This window comes from Jaculus jaculus, chromosome 15 (assembly GCF_020740685.1).
Source record: "Jaculus jaculus isolate mJacJac1 chromosome 15, mJacJac1.mat.Y.cur, whole genome shotgun sequence".
In the NCBI taxonomy this organism is placed as follows: Eukaryota; Metazoa; Chordata; class Mammalia; order Rodentia; family Dipodidae; genus Jaculus; species Jaculus jaculus.
Genome location: NC_059116.1, coordinates 30,829,041 through 30,856,109, shown reverse-complemented (window position 1 = coordinate 30,856,109; position 27,069 = coordinate 30,829,041). Strand labels below are relative to the sequence as shown.

At 36.5% G+C, this 27,069-nt stretch overlaps 1 pseudogene; it reads left to right on the top strand.

Moving 5' to 3' along the window:
* The first annotated feature begins 268 nt into the window (after positions 1-268).
* Positions 269-27,069, top strand: part of LOC101612844 — a 110,582-nt pseudogene continuing 83,781 nt past the window's right edge.

Here is a 27,069-nt window from a genome sequence, read left to right as displayed (position 1 = left end):
TTCCTTTCATTGTTTTGTCCAAGATAGCCGGTTGGGGCTAAAGGTATTTTAAGTACATCATATCATCTCTAAATGAAGTCCACAGCTCCAAGGTATTTTGCTGACTTTGACCACCAGGAAAAATTGCTAATTATAACACAGGTAGATGACTTCTATTGGAGACAGTATCATATTTTCGACAGATTCTAGGATATCTTGAGAATTTTCAGAGGCAGATTCCACCACATATAGGACAAAGGACACTGTTTGGTCAGTAATCACAGCAAGCATGACACCCGTGTCCACAGATGGACAGATATTCAAGGTCATATTCATCTGCGTACGATATCGTCTCATTGCTGAGACAAATATTGGGACAAAAGCAGGTGATAAAAGGAAAGTCATTCATTTTTACTTACAGTTTGGAGAGGAAGCTTCATGATGGATGAGAAACGCATGGCATGAGCAGAAGCTGGAATCACCTCCTTGCCTATATTGGGCAGACAACAGCAGCAGAAGAGTAAATCCCAGTTTTTAATTAATTATTATTATTTTTTTTTTATTTTCAAGGAAAGGTCTCACTGTAGCTCAGGCTTACCTGAAATTCATTCCCAGGCTGCCCTCAAACCTACAATCATCTTCCTACCAATGCTTCCAGATTGTTGGGATTAAAGGTGTGCATCACCACTCCTGGCACCAGTAGTTTTATTTTTATTTGTTTGTTTGAGAGTAAAAGAGACAAAGAGAGAAACTCCAGACACAGACACTACTCTGTGTATCTGGCTTTAAATTTAGGCCAGTAGGCTTTGCCAAAAAGTGTCTTTAACCACTGAGCCATCTACCTAGACCAGGGTCATTCTTAATAGCTCTACCTTGACTGCTTTTCTCCATTCCTATTGATGATATTTTGTCAACCCTTCAAATACTATAAATTCTTTAGAGATGGAATTAGCTAAGAACTTGTTCTGTGAAAATAAGATCTGATCAAACAGGAGCCTGCAAGCTTTTGACATTATATTCAGGGTTGTGAGACCCAGAGTGCTGTAGATATAAAACAAAAAATAAAGTTTGTGCTTATTTCTACCCCGTCGATGTAAACATAAGATTCTTTATTGTTTTGCCTAATGTGGTCTTGTGTTACTGAATTTGGGGGTTCAGGAAAGGTTTCTCAAACTTGTGAAGCTCAATTATGGTCCTTCATAAAGAATTGATAAAATGGGCTCAAGAAGGAAAATTATGAATTATTGGGTTCCTTTAGCAAGAAATCATACTTTGTGAGTTTATTTTTTAGTAGGTGTTATCTAGGAAAGGATAGAGTAGACACACACACACACACACACACACACACACATACACACACAGAGAGAGAGAGAGAGAGAGAGAGAGAGAGAAGATTGGGTATAGAAGTCCATTCAAACAACAGAGAGTGTAAAGAAAAAAATGAGACTTAGAGATCCAACATAAATCTTACATATAAAATCAAAGTGAGAAAGTACCCCTCCCCCAAGCATAACAGAGAGAAGGCAAGAAGAAAAATATTAGGGTTAAGAAAGTTCTGTCTCCTTCCAAGCCACTCCTGGAAGGAGAGGCAGACTCATATAGATCGCTCGCACCAGGTAGGCGGGCAAAAGGAGGAAGAGAGGGGAGAGAATTCAGTATTGTTCTTCTTGGAAGTATTGTTTTGTTTTCACACCCTCAGCTTTCTTTGTCCCGATCCAAGAACTAAGTGATAAGGTTGAGTTATCCTCTTACTGAGGCGGAGCTGTCCTTCTGCAGGTGCCTGAGCAAGCCTCCTTATTGTACTGCTTATGCCGAGAATGAACGACCCTGGTGACCTTTCACTCAGGTCGTTTTGCAGGGTTGCTTGTGTGAGAGGCTGAACACCCACAGCTCCACATTTCTCTCCTTAGCTCATCTACAGGGACAGGTACCCAAGATGTATCTTCTGCATTGATTCCATGGGACATGGACTTTGCGATAGGGATAAAAAATATAATGCAAATTATCTTTTGTAAGTCTGTTTTCTCATTTTTCTATAAGTTATAACAATTTTTTTTGTCCTCTGACTCAGATCTGCCAACTTTTTTTGTAGATATGATAAAGTGCCAGACACTGCACATTGATTTATGGCCTTCGCAACTTCTCTTATATCTACAGTTCACACTATGGACTGGTTGAAATTTCTTAAACTTATGTGTCAACTGGTGTTGCCTTATTTAAAAATCTTTTGATTGCTGTGTATGTAAGCTACCCCTATAGCTGTTGCTATTAGGATCTATTAGGATGAAGCATTGTATCTTTCTTCTACACATATTTAATTTTATTTTTCCCCATGTATTATAGTGAAAGAGAGAGAGAGAGTCAGAGAGAATGGACACACAAGGGTCTCTCGCTGCTGCAAACAGATTCCAGATGCATGCTCCACCATGTGAATCTGGCTTATGTGGGTACTGGGGAACCAAACCTGGGTCTGTAGAATTCTCAGACAAGTGCCTTAACCACAGAGCAATCTCTCCAACACCACTATATATATATTTTTTTATTTTTTTGTTTATTTTTATTTATTTATTTGAAAGTGACAGACAGAAAGACAGAGAGAGAAAGAGGCGGAGAGAGAGAGAATGGGAACACCAGGGCTTCCAGCCACTGCAAATGAACTCCAGACGTGTGTACCCCATTGTGCGTCTGGCTAACGTGGGTCCTGGGGAATCGAGCCTCCTCATAGTGGTGTCTTTAGGCTTCACAGGCAAGTGTTTAACGGCTAAGCCATCTCTCCAGCCCACTATATATTTTTAAATAAAAATGTTGGATTCATATCATCCTATATATATATTTGTGTGCACATATATGCATGTATATTCAAACATACCTGCCATGATGCATATATATTATGTCAGATATTATTTTGTAGTAGTAGAATATAATAAATATAATATAATATGTATGTTTGAACCTGCTTGTTAAAATAATTGAGTTGGTAATATAACTAATATCATAAAATTAATGGTCTATAAAAGGAAAATGAAAACATTAAATATGAAATAATATGTTTCTTATCTAACTCCTAGAAAAGTAACTAAATTTGAAGCACTATAATAATTATATTTCTTACTAGTAAAGGTACTGTGTCAAATTTAAATATTATATTGTATACTGCATATGGCACAATGATTCTCAATTTTGCCTGACTGGCATTTTATTGACTCAACAAACAAACACACAAAGCATTATGGTAAAGTATTATTTTTAAATTAGATTTTATAAAAATTGTTGTCAGTCAAATCTATCACTGTTTAGTCTGTCACTTAGTCATATTCTCCTGAAATTGCATATAGAATTGTGTACAGATAATTCAGTTCTGCACCTTATAACTTAAGCCTGATGCATACAACTACATTCTTCAAAACATTGGAAACCTTATAGCAATTTGTTGATAAGAACACTAATGTGTTGGTTTTTTGAGTCTGATTTTCTTGAATTAGTTGATCAGCAACAACTAGGAATAGTCATTAAAAAATCCTTTAAAACTGAAACATTAATATCCACAACAAGTTGAAGGTAGAGGGAACCACTAAATGGAGTGTGTTATTAGGTGGCAAGAGGTTTTCATTCAGTGTTTGATTCCTGAACACTTCTTTGTAAGATACATTAGCCAGTGTCCACTAGTCACTGAAAATATAATATAGATGCTGGAACTGATGTGTTTTGTATATTTATAAAGATTTTATGATTACAATTCAATGTAATTTTAACCTATTTTTATTAGTGCCATATGAGATGAACAATAACTCATCCTGTTCATGTACTAGTTGAGCTATATTGGGACTGAACCGATAAATCTCACAGATATCAATTCACTGATTCTCTTCTTTATCTGATAAATGGCGCCTTTGGCTGGAATTAATATAGAAAGAAGCATATCGATAATATAGAATATAGAAAGGGGGGTTCTAGAAATATCATGAATGTTAGAAAAGCCAAACTAAAACTCATGTTAATTATTCAGTAAGAATTAATATCTGACAGAAGCTGAGGACATGGTTGATGACGCTGTGTCGCAACAAGAACGGTGCAGGTTGCTGGAATAACTCACAATAAGGAACCTGGTTTTGTTACGTTTTACTGACTACACTGTGGGTAACTTCCATTCCCTTTACCATACTTGCTTTTTCCACAAGTACAGGAAATGTCATCCTATGCTGCAGTGAGAGGTGAAAGTACCTAAGCTCCAATTCTACTCCTCCAGGTGGGCTGAGCAGCCCCCGGGGGAAACTCCGTACTTAACCAGGAGTGCCCCACTGGAGCTGTTCTTCAGTCCTGGTACATCCAAAACACCATTAGTTCTACAATGAAAACCATAATTCATCTTCCTAGCTCCATATAATGGCTTACTTGGTGTCCTGAAGAGATTCCCACTGTGTTTCTCAGGCCACCTATCAGCAGTAGATTCTGGAATGAGTCCATCTTTTGCAATGACCTTCCTGGACCTCCACATAGGAATTACAACCATTTCACACCTCTTAGTGGCTTCTACAACCGTGTGCATTTCATGACCCACTTCCATGCATTTTTCATGCTTCCAATTCCAGTAACAGATAAGTGGAATGGCCAAATTTGTGCATCCAATGGGGAATAAACCTTGACTTGATGAACAGGTTATGCCTTTAGAATTCTGCCCTCAAGCTTTCTCCTCTGAAAAGACTTTTCATTCTTACTAACTGTATCATTCCATGGAAAACCCTCAGTGCATCATTTTCATTGTTTCAAAGCAGAACAGTGGCCTGTCCTTAATGGTGGTAATCAACTTAAAAATTGCAGCTTAAGTAACCTAAAAGTAGTCTCTGTGCCAGAAATTTCAAACCTGCTTGAATTTTTCCTGTCATAAACTATAGTATATCTTTCAGACAATTCTACTCCATACCTTCTGCCAAGTTCATTGCTTTTAAATTAAAGCTTGATAAAACTCTCTGGGAAGTAGAACATAGTCAGCCTTTCTGCCAATAGTCCAATTCCAAGAAAGTTCTCTTTCCCTTTGAAAGTTCATATGCCAAGCCTTCACCATCCATAATTCTCTCTGCATTTAGCATTTTTAAAATCTTACCAGAATAGTCCACATGGTCTACTTACAGTACTGAAAGTCTTCCCCAGTCCCAAGTACCCAAAACTTCTACATTCCTCCTACAAATATGTTCCAAGGGAAGAAAGACTGCATGGTCAGACTATTCTCAGCCACAGCCCCACTTCTCAGCACCAGTTTTCTGTGGCAGTTACATTTTTATTCTTTCATGAAACAGTAACAGAAGCAGCTTATTGGAGGAAGGGGTTTATTTGAGGCTTAAAGATTCTAGACGAAGCTTCATCATGGCAGAAAAATCTGACTCACTTCCATACATTTATGGCAGAGACACAACCAACAACCAGCTACCATGAATAGTCAGAGCTCAAACTGGATCTTTATACACCTTAGTGCTGGGTTAAATGATCCACCTGACGTGGTACCTCCTCTGGCAGGCAGCTGGAGACTTAGTTGCAAGCTTAGTCTTAATAAAAAAAAAAAAAAAAAATCCCTAAGGTTAAAGGGGACATAAATTTACATCCAAACTCAACACAAGTTTATTACATTTATTTTGACAATGTTTCAAATTACTGAGTATCATATTATATTATATTATATCATATCATATCATATCATATCATATCATATCATATCATATCATATCATATCATATCATATTTATTATATTAGATAATTCACATAATATCATTTTTAATTACAATATGGTATTTCCCCCCAAGGTTTTTTTTTTTTTTTAATAGGTTTCCTTGTATGAATGTAGTGTAAATTTGGCAGGGCTAATGAGTTAGCAATTGCAGTGTGCTAAACCGACAGGAATACATCACTGGCTCCCAGGCACATGTTTTATGTTTTGTGTAAGAGTCTGATACATCTTTCCTAAGTAGATGCCATTTGCATAATTCAAGTACTTCATAATTCACTATGAAAGCTTTGTATATCATGTGATTTCTGGAACATGGCTGTTGGACACGTTATGTGGTCCCTGCATCACCACTGGGTCTCCACTCCAACCCATCCTTACCGCTCCCTTGAGTCTCCATGCAGGCGATTGGCAAACCTGCTTCACACTGCCCATGGCTGTTTCCAAAACACAAGACTGTGTTGCAAATTCAATGACTGTCGCTTCCCTGCATTTCTTATACTACATAATACCAGGTAGGGTGCCAATTTGTTAATCCTGTGGTGGGGGGCAGGAATAAACCAGACTTTGAGGTACAGGGTGCTCCGTCAGCATTCAGCCCCTCCAAAAGACTACATTCTTCCTGCTGTTCCAATGCAGGTCAGTTATCACAATCTCAATGGCTGTAATCTCTCATACAATTGTGGTTGAACAGGCAGCCGTTTCATCCCCAAGATTTCTTTTCCTTCTTTCCTTTCTCTGTGTCATTTCCCTCTGCTCACACCAGTCAGTTTCTCATACAAACTGCTTCTAGTTCAGTCCACACAAAGCTCTTTCTCACCCTCATAAGCCAAAGCTCACAGTCCACAGTTCTTATTGAATTTAGATCTTTGAACTCTGTCCAGCATGGACCATAAAGTGGTACTTACAGTACTTCAAGTCTTCTCTTAGGCCACAATTTCAAATTCATCCACATTCCTTTTGAAAATCAGCTCTAAAAGGCCAAAGCCCCACAATCAGGCTCCAAGCAATAGTGACACGACTCTTTGTACTAACTTTACTGTTGCAGTTGGATTTTCATTACTGGCAGAAATCACCTAACTAAGAGCAGCTTGCAGGGGGAAAATGTTTATTTTGGCTTACAGACACAAGGGGAAGCTCCATGATGTCAGGGGAAAATGATGACATGAACAGAGGGTGGACCTCACCTTCTTGTCATTTATCGGTGAAAAATAGCAATAGGGAGTGTGCCAAACACTAGGATGGGAAACTGGCTATAACACCCATAAGCCCACCTCCAACAATACGCAGCCTTCAGGAAGCATTAATTCCCAAATCTCTTATCAGCTGGAGCCTAGCACTTAGAACACCTAAATTTATGGAGCACACCTGAATCAAACTACCACCACTATGCACCTATTATATTTCATATTTTTTTTTGCTAATTTGCTAACTTGACTGAAATATGAGGTATCATCTATTGGCCCTCACATATTTTCCCTATCACCCTAAATATATTGTCATTTTTCTGCTGCTTTATTGGATGGTATGTCTCATATTCTGTAATTAAAAACGTTTATATGTATATTTATGTGTTTATGCTCTCAAGTTTCTGACTTCTTTTGATTTAATAATGTATTTATCCTATTACTCATTTAGTATTTTGAATTTGCTAGAAGTTGAGACCAGGTCTCCTGTATTGTCCATGTCTGTTCTTGAATTTATAATCCTCTGCGTTTAACTCCTCGGTGATGGGATTTCCAGTGTACAGAATTACATTCAGCTATCCTCATTTTCTTTTTTTCAAGTTGAGTAAATTCCACATCTCCTTAAATCTATTCTTTTCTTTTCTATTTACTCCCTAGTGGGAAAAAATGTACAAAATAAGTAAAGACAAAGCTCAGAGACACAAGTGTGCATAATGGATGACATATGCTCTCTAAAGAGTGTGTCAGCATTTCTCATCTGCCCGACATAAGCCCTAAAATTGCGGATTGCTGCACAGACATCCCTTTTAAAATTATGCTTAAACATCACATAAAATTGCACATGTTTATGTGATACTACATGATACGTCAATAGTTCTGTATATTATAGGATGTTTAAATCCACAGGAGCATATACAGATCCTCAGGGGTTGATCATTTCTTTATAGAGGAGGCATTCAGAATCTTTCATCAGACTTTTTGAAATCCATAGTACGCTATTTTTAACCATAGTCATTCTACCATGAATTAACTTTTTAAGGTTATTTTTAAATAACCCTTTAATTTATGATTTCATTGAGTAGAATGTACTAATTGTACTGTTTGAGGGAAGTGGCCAAAGGTATATACATTTATAATTACTACCACAGTAAAGTATGTGCATAAGTGAACAAAATATCCTCACACCAATTTTATACGTTTTCTGCCAGTTTGTGACCCAGAATGTCACTGATAAGAGTTCTGTTACTATGGATTAACTTTGTACATTTTTTTGATTTTCCAGTAAAAATATAACTTAGTCTGCAGTATTGTTATGTTGACCCATTCTTTAAGTCGGCAGTCTTTCACATGTGGATGCATGATATACACTTAGTTTTGTATTCCATCTGTGTCTTATGTGGACTAGTGGCTAATAGTGTTTCATGGAGCACTAAGTCACCACGTGGGCCTGTCCACATGTTTTTATGCTTTCATAGTCTGGTGTGCGTTTGAGCTGTTTAGGATCCTTCACTATTAGGGATGTAGGTTTTACAGCCATTCACACACATCTAACTGTGGCCATGTTTATATATTTCCATGTAGAAGCCTAAGAGAAGAGATGGTACTAGCATCGCAAAATAATTGTTAAACAGGATTGTGAGATATAAATAATATATACTATAAATATAATATAATAATATAAAATATATATTAATATATTTTATATTATTATATTATTATTACATATAATACATATAATTATAATATCTTATATTAATATATTATATATTAATTATATTACTAATATAATATATAATATATATTCTTTTTCATGTAAGTATGTGTGCGTGTGTATGTGCATGTGTAGGTGAGAGAGGAAGAGAGAGTTGGTGTACCAGGGCGTACATCCACAATCAAACTCCAGATGCATGTGCCCGCTTGTGCTCATGTGAGACCTTGAATGCTTGTGTCACTGTGTGTCAGGCCTATGTGGGACATGGAGAGTAGAACATGAGCCCATAGGCGTCACACACAAATTCCTTAAGTGCTAAGCCATCTCTCCAGCCCTCTTTTATTTTCTTTTACTTTCTTTTTTTATATTGTAAACAGTCAACATGAAATTGAGACAGAGTTGTTACTTTTTATAAATATTAAAACAGAAGGCCTTTTACAATTATGTTTACCACTGGCCTATTGCCGGATTTGATTGATCTATGTGGTAGCTTTAAAAAATATATTAGTTTTATTTACTTATTAAAGAGTATGGGATAATTTATGTGATTATAATGGGTGATGAATAGTATTATGTGCAAATCAACACAATTATTATATTACTATTTTTTCAAATTATATTGCCTATAGTTATGGGGATATTTGCTCTTCTCTCATTTATAGTACAGAGTCTGATATTAAACTTTTTTGGACTTTTATGACTAAATATTGCAATATATACACAAAATTAATAGTAACATTTCCACTAAATTATATGAGTGCATTTGCTTTGAAGCTCTTATTTTACATTTTAAAAATTTTATTTCACTTATTTATTTGAGGGAGACAAAGAGGCAGATGAAAAAGATGAGCACACTGGGTCCTCAGCCTCTGCAAATGAGCTCCAGACGCATGTGCCCCTTTGTGAACCTGGCTTTATATGTTTAGTGTGAAATCGAGCCTGGGTCCTTTGGTTTTGCAGGAAAGTGGCTTAACTGCTGAGCCATCTCTCTAGCCCAAAAGTTATGCTTTTAAACTATTTGTGTCTTTACATTTAAGCATGCTTCTTGTTGACATCTATAATTAGACATTACTTTTATCCATTAGTAACTTTCAGCCTAGTAGAATGTTGTACTTAGCCAATTATCTTATATAATTACAGCCATTTTTCTTCCAGGTTTGTCCATTTGTCCCTTGATCCTGTCTTCTAATTGTCCTTGTCAACTAAGACCAGTTCTGTGCTTTTTGTGATTGCATTTTACATTTGCATTTATTTTCATAAATGTAACAAGTGATTAAATTACTCAATATTCTTAAAAGAAACTAGAGATTTTTATGAAATCAGGCAATTTCTTAGAATTTTAAAAACAAATTTTGCTTCTCTGCTTTTTTTGTTTTAAGTTTGTTATATTAAGATATAATCAATATATAAAATGTTATACTTATGGAAAATGTATACCTTGATAAATTTCCTGTGCTTTGCATTTCTATGTTCTCAAATTTTCATAACCATCTCACTGTTTTCCCTATATTTATTTAGTTGAGACAGATAGACAGAAAGAGAGAGAGAGAAAGTGGGCAAATGAATAGAGAGAATGGGCACACTAGGGACTCTATCTACTGTGAATGAACTCCACATGCATCTGGATTACATGGGTCCTGAGGAATTGAACCTGGGTCCTTAGGTGGCTTCCCTTTAGATTGTGTTCTATGATAAATTTAAAAAGCAAATTCATTTTTGTTGTAATTATTTTCTTTTTCTCATTTTATTTGCTTGAACAGGGAGTGATTAAGAGAAACACTGATCCTTACAGACTTACAGTGTGAAAAGTAACTTGTGAAGGGCCCATGCAACTTAGATATAAGAAAGAGACTGTCTAAACATCCCAATAATTCTTTCTTTTGACAAAAGTGTATACTTTCAAAGGAAAATACACACACAAAACCACTGTAAATGCATGAATGTAACAAGGATGTGCTTTCATTATTATGAAATTCCATTTTATTGCTGTAAAAGGAGGATGGTGGCAATCTCAGTGGTGCATTGTGATGAGAACAGAATAATAGTTCTTATTATAGTTGTATAGCATATTATACTATATGATATATTATAGTGGTACTGTAATTGCGGTAAAATTGTCTGAATAGCATGTTTACACTTTGTACAAAAAAAGCAGAACCTACATTTTTGCAATACATTTTATTAGAGTAAATAGTACTTTCTTTGCTCACGCAGTATGTTTTATTATTTTTGCAACTATGGGGCACAACTTCATTGTGAAACAGCACATTATTAGCCATTTGAACTCAGTTTAAGTCTTTTGCAAAATGCAAATGGCCATCCATCTCATTTCAGAGAGGACTATTAATTTGCATAAATCTTCAAAGAGAGATAAACTTGGAATGGGAACACACATCCTCACCATCTCAGCAGGGCATCCTGGCTCATCCCAGCCTTTGTGCTTACATGAAGCATTAAATATATGTTTTACTATTCGTAAAATTATATTTCTGTCAACTACTGCCATGCAGCTCCTGACTCCATGTCACTTTGAATGATACAGTCATTGACAATGTCCTGACAGTGTCTTGGCTGCCAATCTGCCATGCTGATAGCTATCACATCCCTTCAACCTAATTAAAGATTTATTATTTTCACCAGACTAAAGATGTGTTTTTCTCTTCCCATCAACTTTAACCTGGAGGTATCTGCGTGTACTATGTCCGTAATGATCTTCTGAGCTCATCCACTTTTCCCTATCCTGAGAGAAAAAAAAAATGTGGTTGTTTCTTTTTTATGAAGGAAAGTTTTAATGAAAATACCTAGAAAGTTTAACAGGGTCTCCACACTGCGCATAACACAGCATCAACAGCGTAGGGCTGTATATGTGAAATGGCAGTAACTGCTTTTAGACAGGAACATAGGAACAGGCTGGTTCTTTACAACAACAAGACATCTGCTCGATCTTTCATATATATAATTCCTAAGATCAGGTAATAAAATATAATATGTTTTATATTATATAATATAAAAATTAATGTGAAGACATAAAGTGCTATGAAAAGATGTGACAAACAGCCACTAACTCCCAGTGTTGTTTCCTTGTGTGTCCAGAATATGCAAAGGCAAACATGATTTTACTGGTCTTGCTCTAGTGCATATCATTGTAACTGCGATTTCTCTGATTATGTATCTCTCTTCCACATACAATAATCCAATAATCAAGCAAAGCATTGTGGTTTGAATGCAAATGTGCCTTGTGGCCTACTGTGTTTGAACACCTGGCTGCAGCTAGTGGCTATCCCAGGGAGGTTTTGAGAACGTTTGGGGCAGAGCCTTGGTGGAGGATGTGAAAAACTGAGGGTGGCCCTTGAGGTGATACAGCCCAGCCCAGGTCCTATTGTTTCTAGACTTCCTGTCTGCAGATGTGACTAGCAATGCTCCACCTCCTGCTTCTAGGCCTTCCTGTCATGAAAATTTACATCAAAACTATAAACTGTTTAACCACTTTTCTTTCCATTAGTTGCTTCTTGTCAAGTTTGGAATTATCTCCTGAATTGTAATAGCATCCTGGAGAGTTTATTTTATTTTTTCTTTGTAGATAGCTGGAGAAATTTTTCCAACAATCACTTATATATTTGGAGTTATAACACAACTTATTCTTCCCGCCCTCAAGGATTGAACCCAGAAAGTCATACCTAGTAGGGGCAAACTCTCTAACAGTGAACTGTATTCCCAGAAACACCTTTTTGAATGGCTCTATTTATGAGTTATTATTATCATAAGGATTTAATTGTTTTAGATTTTCCAAGAAGACACATCTCATGTGAAAAAGCTGTCTCATATTGTAGTCAGCTGTAATTACTTCATGACAGACTCCACTAGCTTAGTGATTTTGAAAGCAAATGATGTGTTTTAGTTAAGAAGTTAGTCTATGGAAAGGATGAATATCATGTTATGACAATTTGCTGTTTTCATTGATGGTACTTGAGAGAACTGGATTCTTGAAATCTCCCATAATTCTTCTTTTTCCTAACATCTATGAATTTATGTTCACCAATATAAACACAGACACACACACACACACACAGACACACAGAGTTCTGCAAATGTCTGAATCCCCCAAATAGACTGATTTGTTACATCAAGACACTAAACAAAGAAGTTGAGGACAGGACAGAATGGAAATACCTTCTATTCTCCTGGATTGGCACAATCAACACTATGAAAATGTATATAAGTCAAAAAAATCTATATATTTAATGTAATTCCCATCATAATTCAAAGCATGTCCCTCACAGAGCTCAAAAAAATTAATCTAGGAATTTATATGATAGCAGTGAAGACTTCAAACAACCAAAGTGAAGCCAAGGAGAAAGAACACAGCTTGAGGTGTCATACTACCTGATCTCAGATTATAACACCTGGTACTAGTGATAAAAACAGCCTGACAGTGGTACGAAAAGAGACATGTAGAACAACGGAACAGAACAGAAGACCTAAAAATAAATCCATACTATTTTGGATACTTACTCTTTGACAAATGAGTCAAAAATATCTAATGGAAAAATGCTTATTCAACAAATGTTCCTGGCAAAACAGGATATTTACATACAGAATAATGAGACTAGGTCTTTATCATTCTCATCACATAGAAATATCAATACAAAGTGGATCAAAGACATTGTAAGGCTGGAGATATGTCTTAGTGGTTAAGATACTTGCCTGCAAAACCAAAGGACACAGTTTGATTCCTCAGGACCCATGAAGGCCAGATGCACAGGGTGGCACAATTGTCTAGTGTTCATTTTCAGTGGATAGAGGCCCTGGCATTCCCCCCCTCTCAAATAAATAAATAAAATAATATATTAAAAAGGCATTTATTCTAAAGTTTGAAACACAGAAAGTACTAGAACAAAAAACATGGAATATCTTCAAGATATAGGCGTAGGTATGAACTTTCTGAACAGGATGTCAATAACACAGGGCATAGTTAAAAAATAAAAATATTGGACCAATTAACATTAAAAGGGTTCTTAATGGTAAAAACAACAGCAAGCTACTATCAATCATGGGGTACAAGAGGGCCTACACCTATTAAACTCTCTATCAAAAAAGTAAGTGTTATCTCAATTTTACAGGTGCTAACTTACTCTCTGTTGGAGAATCTGCTTCTCTTTTTCAGATAGATGCAGATCCTAAGGAGAGAGCTGCCCCAACATACCTCAAAAGGGGCCTGACTGAAACTAAGGACAGTTGGCGAAACAAGCAAGGGTGATGTTTTCTTGATTAACCGGATACCAGCACAAAGGGGAAGGAGACCAACACAGAGAAAAATCAACTCCTACCAAATCAGAGAGCCAGAGCCTCAGAGGCCCCTAACACCTCAGCACTGAAGCAGACCAAAAATGAACTCAACATGGCTCAGGGAAATTTTGTGGAAGAGGGGGCGGAAAGAATGTCAGAGTCACATGTTGGGTTATGATATGCAGAGACATTTATCGTACCAATAACTGTGGGCTCACTCCACAATGCACGACCCATTTACATCAACAAGGAGGGTCCAATGGGAGGGGGTAGATCATAGATGAGCCTAAAAAATGGTACCAACTGCCTGTATTTGCTGAAAAGAAAACTAATAAATTAAAATTTAAAAAGAAAAATTTAAAGAAAGAAAAAATACAACAGCAAAGTGAACATATGGACTATAGAATGAGAAAAATATTTGTTACCTGTATATTAGACAGTAGGGTAATAACTTGATTCTACCAAGAACTGCAAAAATTAAACACCAAAAAAAAATAAATTTGCCAATCACAAAATGGGTTTAATAAATGATCAGACAGTTCAGAAAAGAAGGAGCACAAATGGCAATGGGTAATTTGAAAAGTGTTTAACATCTGTAGCCATTAGGGAACAGAGAAATTAAAAAAAAAAAAAGAAAAGAAAAACTGAGATACCATTTTACCCTTGTCAGAATCACTATCCAGAAGACAGAGAAAATGCTGGTGAGATTAAAGGAAAAGGGGAACTTTCATCTACTGTTGGTGGAAGTGAAAAATGGTATACCCATTATGAAAATCACCATGAAGGTATGTTAAAAATTAGAAATAGAAATATATTTTGATCATATGCTTAGTAGAGAGTTAGCATTAACAAATCATAAACACTTTGCTCATTAAATTATTACAGTATTACTTTATATAACTTTATATATGTATACATATAATGTTTGACATAAAATATTTCTGCTAAACTAATACTATACATTTATTTCATAAAGCATTCATTTCTGGGAAATAAGAAAAATGGGAAGGCCACACACACAAATAAAAACAAAAAATAGTTGGCATTCCTACATAATGAATCATTACTCAGTGTATTAATTACATTTCTTGTTCCTGTGACCAAATATACAACCTGCTCGATTTATTGAAAAATGAGATTATTCAAACTCATGGTTAGAGGATTTAGTTCAACTTAGGGAAGAAGGCATAGTGACAGGAAGCAGTTGGTCACATTTTATCTCATGTGGGAATGCTGATACTCAGATTACTTTTTTCTTTGTTCCTTTTGTAAAAAAAAAATTAAATTTGTGAGTTCAGCCAATGAAATGATGCCATGCATATCAAAAGAATGTCATCTCTTCTTAGTACTAACTTACTGTTTATATCACATCACTGTGTAGTGACTCCCATTTAAACTTCTAAGAAGCAGAGTTGTAAATGAGATGAGAGAGATATGAGATATCAATGTGCAAAGCATTATATTTTAATATGTCAGTAAATACAATTGAATGAAAGATAGTATGTTAGCCATGAAAAGGCATCATTCATATATCCAGACACAGGAATCATCAGTTACTGCCATGCCTGCCAAATACTTCAGTCTCAATAACTGAACAGCTGTGATGAGGATACCAAGACAAAATCATGAAGGAGACACAGAATCAGTGCTTGGATGACTTACCAGCCCCCATCATCTGACTTGGAATGGCAGGACAATGGGAAAGTCCTTCCGTGCAAAGGCCCTTCCTTTGCTTTCTTTGATAGAAACATCGCCTTCCCTGGTTCATTGCACTAATCACATACAGCCATGGACTCTCCATTATTCTATATTCTCTCTCAGTCTATTGCCTTTTTATATCTGTATCTAGAACAGGCAGAATTAAATTTCTGCATCTGATACTGAGTATAAGTGAAGGAACCGGTAGTGAGGTGATGTCTGAGGTCTGGATAAATCACTACCTCACTTGTGAAGAAGTTATCACTGAGGTGAGACTGCAGTCAGGTTCACAATGCTGGTGGGAAACACCCAACCAAGCTTGTGGGGAAAAAATTAAAAAAAGAAAGGTTTATTTTGAATTACAGGCTCCAGGGGAAGGTCCACAGGGCAGGGAAAATGATAGCATGAGTACAGGTTATACGCCATCTCCTGCACAGCATCAGATGGACAGCGGCAATAAGATAGTGTGCCAGCAACGGGCAAAAGGAAGCTGGCTACAACATCCATAAGTCCACTCCCAACAACACACTGCTGCCAGGAGGCTTTAATTCCCAATTTATCATCATCTGGGGATCTAGCATTTGTAATGCCTAAGTTGATGGGGTCCACCTAAATCAAAACACCCCATTCCAACCCTGGCCTCCATAAACTGATAGCCAAATATGATGTAAAATCCAATTCATGAAAAGTCCCCATAGTTTCTGTAAATTCCAATGATGTTAAAACATCTCCAAAGTCAAATATCTTTTAACTGAGCCATAATACTAAAAACACCCCCAAAACCCAAAATGACACAGAATAAACATTTGCACTGCAAAATATGGCACTGGGCACAGCAAAGAAATGCGCAACCAATACAAGATTTAGACAGGGCAACTATCAAACTCTATGGCTCCAAGTTCAACTACTCTAACCAGTGATGAGTCTCCATGTCCAATAATTCTTACCAGTGATAAATCTCTGGAGTTTCAATTCCACCCCTCCAGCTGGGCTACTCACAGTCCCAGAAAGCTTCACTTGGTGCCAACAACTCTCCTTGGCAGCCTTGCCATAGTCCTGGTACCTCCATTGGGTCTCCACTGCAACCCAAGCTTCATCCCCATGGCTCCATCAGGTCTCTATACAGGTAATCCAACAAGTCTCCTTCACACTGCCCATGGCCATTTCCAAAATAAAAATGCTGTGTTGGAAATTAAATGACACTTTCTTTCCTGAACTTGTTATGCTCCATAATGCCAGGTGGGCTACCAACTTGTTAATCCAGGAAGGAATACAGCAGACTTTGAAAAACAGGACACTCTTTCAGCATTCAGACCCCTTCCAAAGAGTCTGCATGCTTCCTGTTGTCTCAGAGCACCTTAGCTAGCTCAGTCTAAATGGTTGTAATCTCTCATAAAATTGCAGCTGAACATTTCATTTTTCTGTGCCAGATCTCTCTACTTCTCACTAGTCTGTTTCTATGCAAAGCAACCTTGTAGAAGGTCTCAGGACACAGGCTTAATAGAAATACAAACTGCTTCTAACCCAGTCCAGGTAGAGCTCTTTCTCAACCTCATAAGCCAAACCTCACAGTCCATAGTTATTACTGTATTTAGGTCCTTTAACTCTGACCAGAATAGTCTATCACACTATACCTGTAGCACTTATACCAAGATTTCAAATTCATCCATTTTCCTCCTACAAAGCACTTCCAAAAGGCCAAAGCCACAGAATCAGGTTTCTAGCAGCAGTGATCCCACTTCTTGGCACCAACTTTACTACTGTTGCAGTCAGGTTTGCATTGCTGGCAGAAAATACCCAACCAAGAGCAACTTGTGGACAAAAAGGTTTGTTTTGGCCTACAGGCTGGAGGGGAAGCTCCACAAGGGGGAAATGATGGCATGAGCACAGTTTGTAGACTACCTCCTGGCCAACATCATATGGACAACAGCAACAAGAGAGTGTGCCACACACTGGCAAGAGGAAGCTGGACATAACACCCATGAGCCCACCCCCCAAAATACACTGCCTCCAGAAGGTTTTAATTCCCAAATTGCCATCATCAGGGGTCCTAGCATTCAGAAAGCCTAAGTTTAGGGGGGACACCTGAACCAAATCACCACAGGTGGTGTCTGAGTTCTGCATGAATCCTTACCTCACTGGTAAAGTCCTAGGATACCAGAGAGGTGAGGTCTGAGGTCTACACCTCAATGGTGACAATGATAACATACTGTGATGAGTGGGGCAGACAGGTGACAGCCCAGATGTTGAAAATGTTCATTCTGGATGACCTTGTAAAACACCCTTACTGAGGACAATCGTATTTAGCTATGCTGATTCAGACTAGTTACATAGGAGGGAAATAATTTCTCTAAAGATAGAAGTGTTAATGGTTTGAAAACTATACTGACACTTTAGAGAGGGATTGTTAGAAGCTTCCTCCACTGAAAATAAGCAAATAGAACCTCACAAGTGGCCATTTCCTATAGTCAAGGGGACAGACATAACCTGAGAAGCAACTGAAAAGTTAGTGGAGTCAGATCACTACAATCATTTTTTGTTCCTTCTGTTGAGACATATCCAATAAGCAAAGGTGTGGCTGTTGGCAAATGCATGACTCTGAAACATTCGCTGGGGTATCTTGGTGGAAGCAATGAGAGAGAACATTTTCAATGTGCTTAATCAAAGTGTACCTCAGCTTGTAATGAACAATCTTAAAAATGGTCACAAGTGAGAATAAAATAATAACCCAAATTAATTGAGGTTATTAGAAATATCCTCTTGAAGAAGGAAAATTTTCCTACTAAAAGAACTTCTTCAGTCAAATGAAAAATTTAAGTAGAACAAGTGGGAATAATCAAGAGCAATCAAGAAAATTGATATAATACTTTGGGTGTTTTAATACAAGTATAGACTATAATTGTATACATAGGAAGTTTTGCATAATTATGTAATATTACTATATTATATTTTCAGTAATGAAAGAAAAAGTTAAAATTACACAATAGTATATGTAATGCAGAAATTGGTTACTTCATTAGTTATGTATTTCTGTATCATTTAATGACTTTTAAAATCCTACTTGGTTTATGCTCATGTCCTTGAGCATAGAAGTTAAACACTATAACAATGAGTTATATCGACAGCCCCACAGCAATGTATTTCACATTAAAAAGTCAGTAATTTTCCTTGTTGATAAGGTTGGTAGAATACAGAATGAATTTATTCATTGTTAGACAAAGGTATAATTATGTTATTATACGGAAATAAACGGCTAAAATAAGAATTATTAGATCTGTATATATCATGTATTGATAAAATGAATAAATCTGTATAGTAAACAGTAAAAAGAAGCAACACTAAAACAAAGAAAAATCCCACTACATGACATAAAAAATTAAATGAATTTATGAAACCTATTTAAAATTAGAGATTAGTTCATTAGATATCAGTGCTGTTGCTATATACGGCTTATAAATGTTATATGTAATGAATGACTTCATTTTTTCCAGTTCATGTTATATACTTGTGGTGGTTTGATGCAGGTCTCCCCCATAAGCTTAGGTGTTCTAAATGATAGGTCTACAGCTGATGGAGATTTGGGAAATAATGTCTACTGGAGGCAGTGTACTGTTGGGAGTGGGCTTGTGGATACTATAGCCAATTTCCCCTTGCCAGTATTTGGCACACTCCCTTGCTGCTATTGTCCACCCTCTGCTCATGCCATCATTTTTCCTGCCATCATGAAGCTTCCCCTTGAGTCTGTAAGCCAAAATAAACCCTTTTATACCAAACGCTGCTCTTGGTCATGTTATTTTTGGCAGCAATGCACACCTGACTGCAGCAATACTCATGAGGAAATAAATCCCAGTCTCTTCAATCTCTGTCTTAATTGTGAACATTTATACTTTCTCACCTATAAACACTGACAATCGTACTCCTAGAACATCCTTATAAGGATCATGTATGATACAATAAAAGTGTAACATCAAGCATATTTAGAACTTCAATAAGTAGTTATAATAAGAACACTGTGTTCATTCAAAATTGCTAACACAATTCAGCATTGGAGTAATAATTCATTTAAACACTGTGCCTTTTCTGTTTATGTAGCTTAAGACTGATTTAATTTGGTTGGGCACTAAAAAAAAATCTAATATTGTTCAGAGAAAATGATTAGTTTAAATAAAAATTTTAGCCCTGAGGGTTTGGCAGTTTATCATATGGAAATTATTTATTGCCTTGCTAGGAGAAAACAAAATGAAACCCTTCTATTTGTGTACTTATTATCTATGACAAGAGAATGGATCATGATTGTCTTTGCTTTGCTAGAAGTGGACACAAGGGGAATGAAATGATTTTGTTCACTCAAGGACTATGAATATCACAGTTTTAAAAATATTTGCAGTGATAAATATTGCATTTTATTCCTATTTTCTTCCTGGAATGTTATTTTCATACTACACATATATTTTTTTCCTGGTCTTTTGATTCTCCTAAGACTTCATTTTTTCTTCTCATTTGATTTTAGGCTCCACTGTGTTCACTATTTTACTTTAGAACACTTAAAGTCAACAGATTTATTTAGAAGAGTAATCATATATAAGTGGCTTCTTAGAGAGTGTATCATTAAAAATATTTTCCTTTAAACATCCCTTATATTTCTAATCAAGTTATTAAGTAAATAATTAAAAGATCTAATTAAATTATTTAAATAATAGTTATGTTCGTATGAAGAAAATGGAATAATAGGAGATTGAGGAGCACAGGTTCCTAAATCTCATTATTTGTTTATTTTTTATTCTTATTTTTTGTGTATTGGGTATTGGGGATGCCAGGGACTCTTGCCACTGCAAATGAACACCAGATGCTTGCATCAGTTTTTATATCTGGCTTACTTTGGTGGTTGGGAATTGGACCCAGGCCCTACAGGTTTTGCATCCAAGTGCCTTTAATCCAAGTCATCTTGCCAGTACCTCACCTTTTAAGTTTTCATTGTCTAAAATGGAGCTTTATATTTATATCATGAATAATATATTTATAGTAATAATTAAACCACTTCAATCAGTGTAATCTGGAACAGTAGAATGCGCAACTAGTATTAGAACTTTCTACTTGTCTATCAGAGATCCAAACCTATGCATGGCTAAATCAGAATATATGTGTGCATGTGTGACCTTAATCACTGTAACTCATATGTAGCTGTAGGACTAACACAACCACTATTGTGCACAACAAAAATTGTACTTTTTAATCCCATAAAAGTAAAGCATTCCTTTTTTGCTACCTGTGCCCCTACTGGGAAACAAGATATATACAACAAAAGTTGTAGTGTCCGATAAAACTTGGTATGCTCTTTTAAATGATGAAGGATCTTGCTGGTTCATGTACCTCCATGAAAACATAGAATTTCTGCATAATCCTGCATGACTTCCTCACAGCAAAAGAAAAATGGAAAATTGGAGAAGGAGTAAGACTTTCATTTAAGAATATTTAGTGAGGTAAATATTTACACTGCTTCTGGGGCTGAGATTTCCTCTTCTTGTCTAGATTCCTAAGTATCAATTCCTATTTATTTGTACACGAGTCATGATATGGGGAGTGGAGCATGAAAAGGGAAAATAGTTATCTGAGAAGAAAACAGTCATGCCAGTCATAGGTACATAGACAGTTGTGTCAAGAGTAAATGGCATGATGAATCAAAAGAGGGTCCTACTGCAGAACAGCACTAAAAGCAAGTTCTATCCCAATCCTTTACAAACTACATAGGAACATTGAAGAGGAAAAATATACTAGAGAAGCTTCATTTCATTGGTCAATTCATGGCAGTTACATTTCACATAGGAGTCATATCAATAAAGGAGGGATCAGTTTATGAAGATGAGCTAAACTCTTGTGATGGTTTGGAAAACTAAGCTTCTCCTTAAAAAAAAAAAAAAATACTGGAAATTTTCTAAGCCTGACAAAAATAATACCGGAGGCCCAGGCTGGTAAAATTGAGAGTCAGAGATTTATTTGGAGAAGGTGATGAATGGCAAGGCTGCAGGGTAAAGTGTGCAGCATCATGAACATCCTGCCAGGTCCTCTGAACACTTGAAGCATTCCACAAGGAGCCCTTGGAAGAAAGTTCAGCTCATCAGCATGTGTAAACTGAGAGATGAGTAGGAGAAGATGAGATACATTCAAGAGTGTTTGAGTCCTCACAGAAAATTGAAAACATTTAAATGAAAGTATTGTTTAAATTCCAAAGCAGTGGAAACTTCCAAAGACATTTGAAAAAAAAAAATAATATAATACATGACACTAACTTGTGAATAAGGAATTATAAATGTGTAATAAGGCTCTTAAATGTATTTGTACATCTGAATCCATAAGTTCAGAGACTCAGCCTGTCACATAGAATCAATATGAAGTAAGTCTTCTCAACTGTGATCTTAATTTAGTGTTGACTGATTTGAGGGTGATAAACACTCTATTTTTGTTGTCAGAGTGAGGACAACACAGAAGCAACAAACAAGTCAGCACCTTGCAGAGCTGCCTACATCTTGTTGAGAATTTAACTGGGCACTTGTGACATGAGTGGAGAGATTATTTGAAGGAAGAACACTTGATATGTAATTGGAGGGTTGGCAGTTTATATTTGGGTCCTTGATTTCTATTACATATTGGCAGAAGTTCAGTCCAGACCATATGAATTAGCTAAATCACAGCAGAAATGATGAAGCCTACAGAATTACTGAAAATAGTATTCAGGGAGTGTTCAGACAACTGATATCCATATTTATTCATACTGATTTATATGACATCTGTGGAACTTTGCTGATACTAGTTGATATAATAGGTTAGTACGATTACTGTATTGTATATCACTATGTGAGTTTTGAGGCAGTCTAAGATTCTCTTTCAGTGATTCAGTCTTCTCATGGCTTAGAATCAGGATTAAGTGTGGAGTCACATGAATGTTACTGCCTGCAGATATATGTTATAAGGACAAGAATGAACCAAATGAGGCTATGTTCAAAGTGATAACATTCACATCCATCTACAGGTGGAGGCAATTGAACTGACCAAAGGCAGATGACTGACTGAACAAAGGGTATGTGATTCAGCCTGATATCCTTCTGTCCTCAAGAAGAAGGGAAGAAGAAGAAGTTTGGGAAGGTGAAAAAGCTCTTCGCAGTGGATGGTAGTGGTAGAAACCTAGAATGTGAGCACATTTACTAGGCAGAACTATACTTGGTAAAATGGTTGTACTAGTAATTGGCCATTATATACCTTATGCCATAAAAAAGTAGTCATCCAAAAACATAAAATGGAAAGTAGAACTTAAGAAACAGATATAAAGAAAATACCATTTAGTTAGTGTATTTACTTCATGTAAGAACTATGTCTGTCAAGTATTTAGGCTAAAATAACAAGAGGTGGGAATGTCTGAACTATTATGAAATATATACACATCTCTCCTTCTTCTGAAGCATAACAGATTAGGTGAATTCCCAAAATTTCTTGCATCTTCAAATGTATATTACATCATATATATATATATATATATATAATTTCACTTAAACTTTGGCATATCTCTTCATAGTAAACTCTAGACAGTTTATTGTAGAAAATGACTGCCTATATTTGAGTTACAATATGACTCTTCAGTGTTGCCCATCAATTATCAAAACTCAGTAGTCACTGCCAATATTCAGTGCCATTTATTCCTGAAGGGTATCATGCTTCATTAAATGCCTTTTGTTCTACCAAATTTCATTTCCTTACAAGAGGACATACTCAGTGGAAATACACATCTATACAAATCATATATGTGTTTTAGTGCTTATCTATTATAATGATTTTCCTAGTTTCTAATTTTCTAGTCTTCCATTTGCCCATAGATTTGTATTGGGAAACAGAAATTGACAGAAGAATATAATCTTAGGCAAATGTAATGATTCCTTTAAATAAATTCTGCCATAGCTCATTTTAATTTAAAACAAACCAGAGCTGAAAAGTTAATGAGAAATAAGGTGCCTAGAAGTGAAATTATTTTACTCTTTTTTTCCCTTTATGATTGAATTGTTTATTGGATAAAAACAAATAATAACATGATATAAAACTCTTCTTTAAGTAAGAAGAAGGAAACAAAAGGTGAGAAATTTGAGACATGGACAATAAAATATGTGTGACAGAATCTGTCCCCTTTTAGGTCATATGTTTACTTTGGGGTACATAACAATGCTGGAAGGTTAGACGATACATAGCACATGTTAAATGAGATTTTAAACACTTTGATGTAGATTTATCAAAGGTTTCAAATTTATGTTTTGAAGAGACTTGCAATACTACCTGAAACCTGGCATTGATGTATACTACCAATACCTGACAAGTTCCAGGAGTGTGAAAGAACCCGGGGAAAACTTAAAAAAAAAAAAAAAAAAGAAAAAAAAGAAACTAAACAAAACCTTTAAATCATGTGCCTAGTGTGCTTTGATATAATTACAAAATATTGAAGACGTCAGGTCAAGGTATTGGACTTCTGGTTTAGATGGCGCTGCCTAACCATGCATCAGCTCCTGGGGTAATATCAGGCAAGTATTCTGGGATTCAAGGGTGAGCATGTCTTAGCAGACCTCCACTGGGTAGTCAGAGGTGAGGGGTCACAGTCAGGAATATGCTGATTCCCATTCTTCCTGGTAGTCCACTAGCCCTGCAGGTCCCACTCACCACTGGCCAGCCTATTGGGAACAGTCTCGCCCACCAGCTTCCCCTCAGCACACAGTCGCAAGTCCATCTTGCTGCTTAGGTGCCTCTGCCTGTAGGCTGCTCTGACTGTGCCTCAAGTGCCCTGTCAGATGCATGGATACCTCACTGCTTTGGAGATCTGGCCTTCAGGCACCAGTGAGTGGCCCCCTCGCCAATGAACACTTCCCTGTCTCCTAGCTGCGCTATCCCTTGGCCTATGTGCCCCATCTTGCTGCACCAGTTCACAGCCCCTCCGTGCTCTGGGCTGCCTGCAGGCACTTGAGTGTGTCCTTGGGCCTGCACTTGGTTTCCCCTACGCCAGCCAACTTGCTGATCCAGCCTAGCCTGTGGAACCCAACAGTTTTCAGAATTGATAGCAAATCAACAAAAAGCAACAGCTGCATAAATGAAATGCACACAGATGTTTTCACAAGGATTAATTTAATTGACAAAAAAAAAACAGGGAGACCTAAAAATAGAAATAAATGAATTGAAGGTGATCCAAATAATAGAGGATCTGAGTAACCACCTGGTTAAGCTTAATGGAGACATAATTAAATGCAAGAGTAGATTCCAACAAACACTAAGAAAAGCAAAACATAACCTGAAATTAGAACTTGACAGAGGGATGTATCCTACAGAAATAAAAGGCAACATAAAATATAAAACAAATCATGTTTGTGAAAACCTCTCAAGAAACCGTTAGTAACAGAGTTAAGCACCTGGAGGACAGAACCTCAGAGCTGGACAACAAGAAAGAAGAAACAGCTCAGGAGTTCAAAAATTATGATAAGTTCAATAAATCTTGTGAACAGAAAATGAAGGAACTATGGGATACCCTAAAACAACCTAATATCTGGATCATGAGTATACCAGAAAGGGATGGAATTCAGACCAAAGTCATGAAGAATTTATTCAACAAAATTATTGAAGAAAACTTTCCCAACTTCTTAAAAGAGACTTCTACTCAGATAACAAGAAGCTAAGAGAACTCCAAACTGAGTGGACCCAAAAAGAAACTCTCCAAGGCACATAATCATAAAAACTCTAGACAGGGACTGCAGACATGGCTTAGCCATTAAAGACAGTGCCTGCCAAACCTATGGACCCAAGTTCAATTCCCCAGTGCCCACATAAGCTAGAAGCATGTGGTGGTGCAGGCATCTGGAGTTCGTTTGCAGTGGCTAGAGGCCCTTATGCACCCATTCTCTCTGTCTCTCCCTCAAAAATAAATAAATATATATATTTTTAAATCTCCATACAATGAAAACAAAGACAGAGTGATAAAAACAGCAAGAGAGAGAAACACATTATGTAGGCAATCCCATCAGAATTACCTCATATTTCTCACTGGAAATCCTGAAAGCCAGAAAGGCCTGGACTGGTACATTTCAAAGTCTAAAAGATCAAGGCTTATAAACCAAACTACTGTAACCAATGGAAGCATCCCTCACAATAGATGGTGAAAGGAAAACTTTCCATGATAAAAGCAAGATCTATGATTATATTTATATGAACAAAAAGCCAAACCTACATACCTGATCTTTCCTGTGGTATAAATTTCAATGAGATAATCATTCTGCATATTCAGAAATTTGCAAGCTTGGTCAGCATTGGCCAGTGAACTCCAGATTCCCAGGCTCATTGATTTCCCAGTGTCAGAGGAGATTGCACAGGCTGGGAAACAATCTATCAGAAAAAAAAAAAAATCATTCTAAACTTATTTTGCCCACTACTACACTATTACATGCACATAATTGTACAATAACATGCTCGGCACGTGAGCATTCTGTCTTTTTGCTGATTCAAAGCTGATAAAGTCACCGTTGTTTTGAACTGTGCCTCAAACTGAATTTAGTTTTTATACACAATCTTTTATAATTGTGATATACCATTGAGCATATCAAGTCCCTTAACGGTACAGTGGTGATATAATTTATCATTTCAACAAAAACACTTTTCAGGATGAAGAAAAGAACAACACAGTAACTAGGTGAATCTGTAAGTGAAATCCAGTCCTGATGAAAATGGAACATGCGGCCATCCTACCTAAAATAGTATATTTCTCCTGAATAAAAATAGTGCCTATTAATTTAGATTAAATAATTTCATTATGACATTTCCACCCAAGAAATTAACCATGGGGGAAAAAAAAAAAACGAAGAAGTTTTGGAAATACTTTTCATGGACTTTATAGGTAACATTTCTGTGAAATTACTTTTTCTGTTAAACTCTTGGCCTGACTTGTAACTAAGTTCTCCAGTTAACTAGGAACCATATAAACGGTCTGCTTAGAACAATGAAGCCAAATTGTAACACCCTGGAATTTCTTTGTCCTGAATTTCACAGGTGATTATATTGACAATATTAGATATGCTGACATGACCTTAAGGCATATTTTCTTCTTTTTTTCCTCAATGACTTAGCTGTGTTCATAGGCCAGGGCAATATTTTCTTATTCTGGGATGTGTTTGCCATTATTGAAAGCAATGAATGTCAAAAGTAAGGATTTTCTACAAGAATTTTGGAAAAGTCACGTGTGGACTTAGAGTGATAGCATCTGTGAAGGGCATGTGTGTATGTGCATGTGTGTGTGTGTTCTGGATCACCAGAATTCAACCAATACTCCCTTTAAGTTCCTTTCTTTCACTAAATATTTAAGGGATTTTTTGGCATCAAAGTTCATTGTCCCTTGTCCACATATTGCTGTCACTTGCTCATATGTTAACGTTTTCTATGTTCAATGGAAACACCAGCTGAGTGCATGCCAGCAGAAACA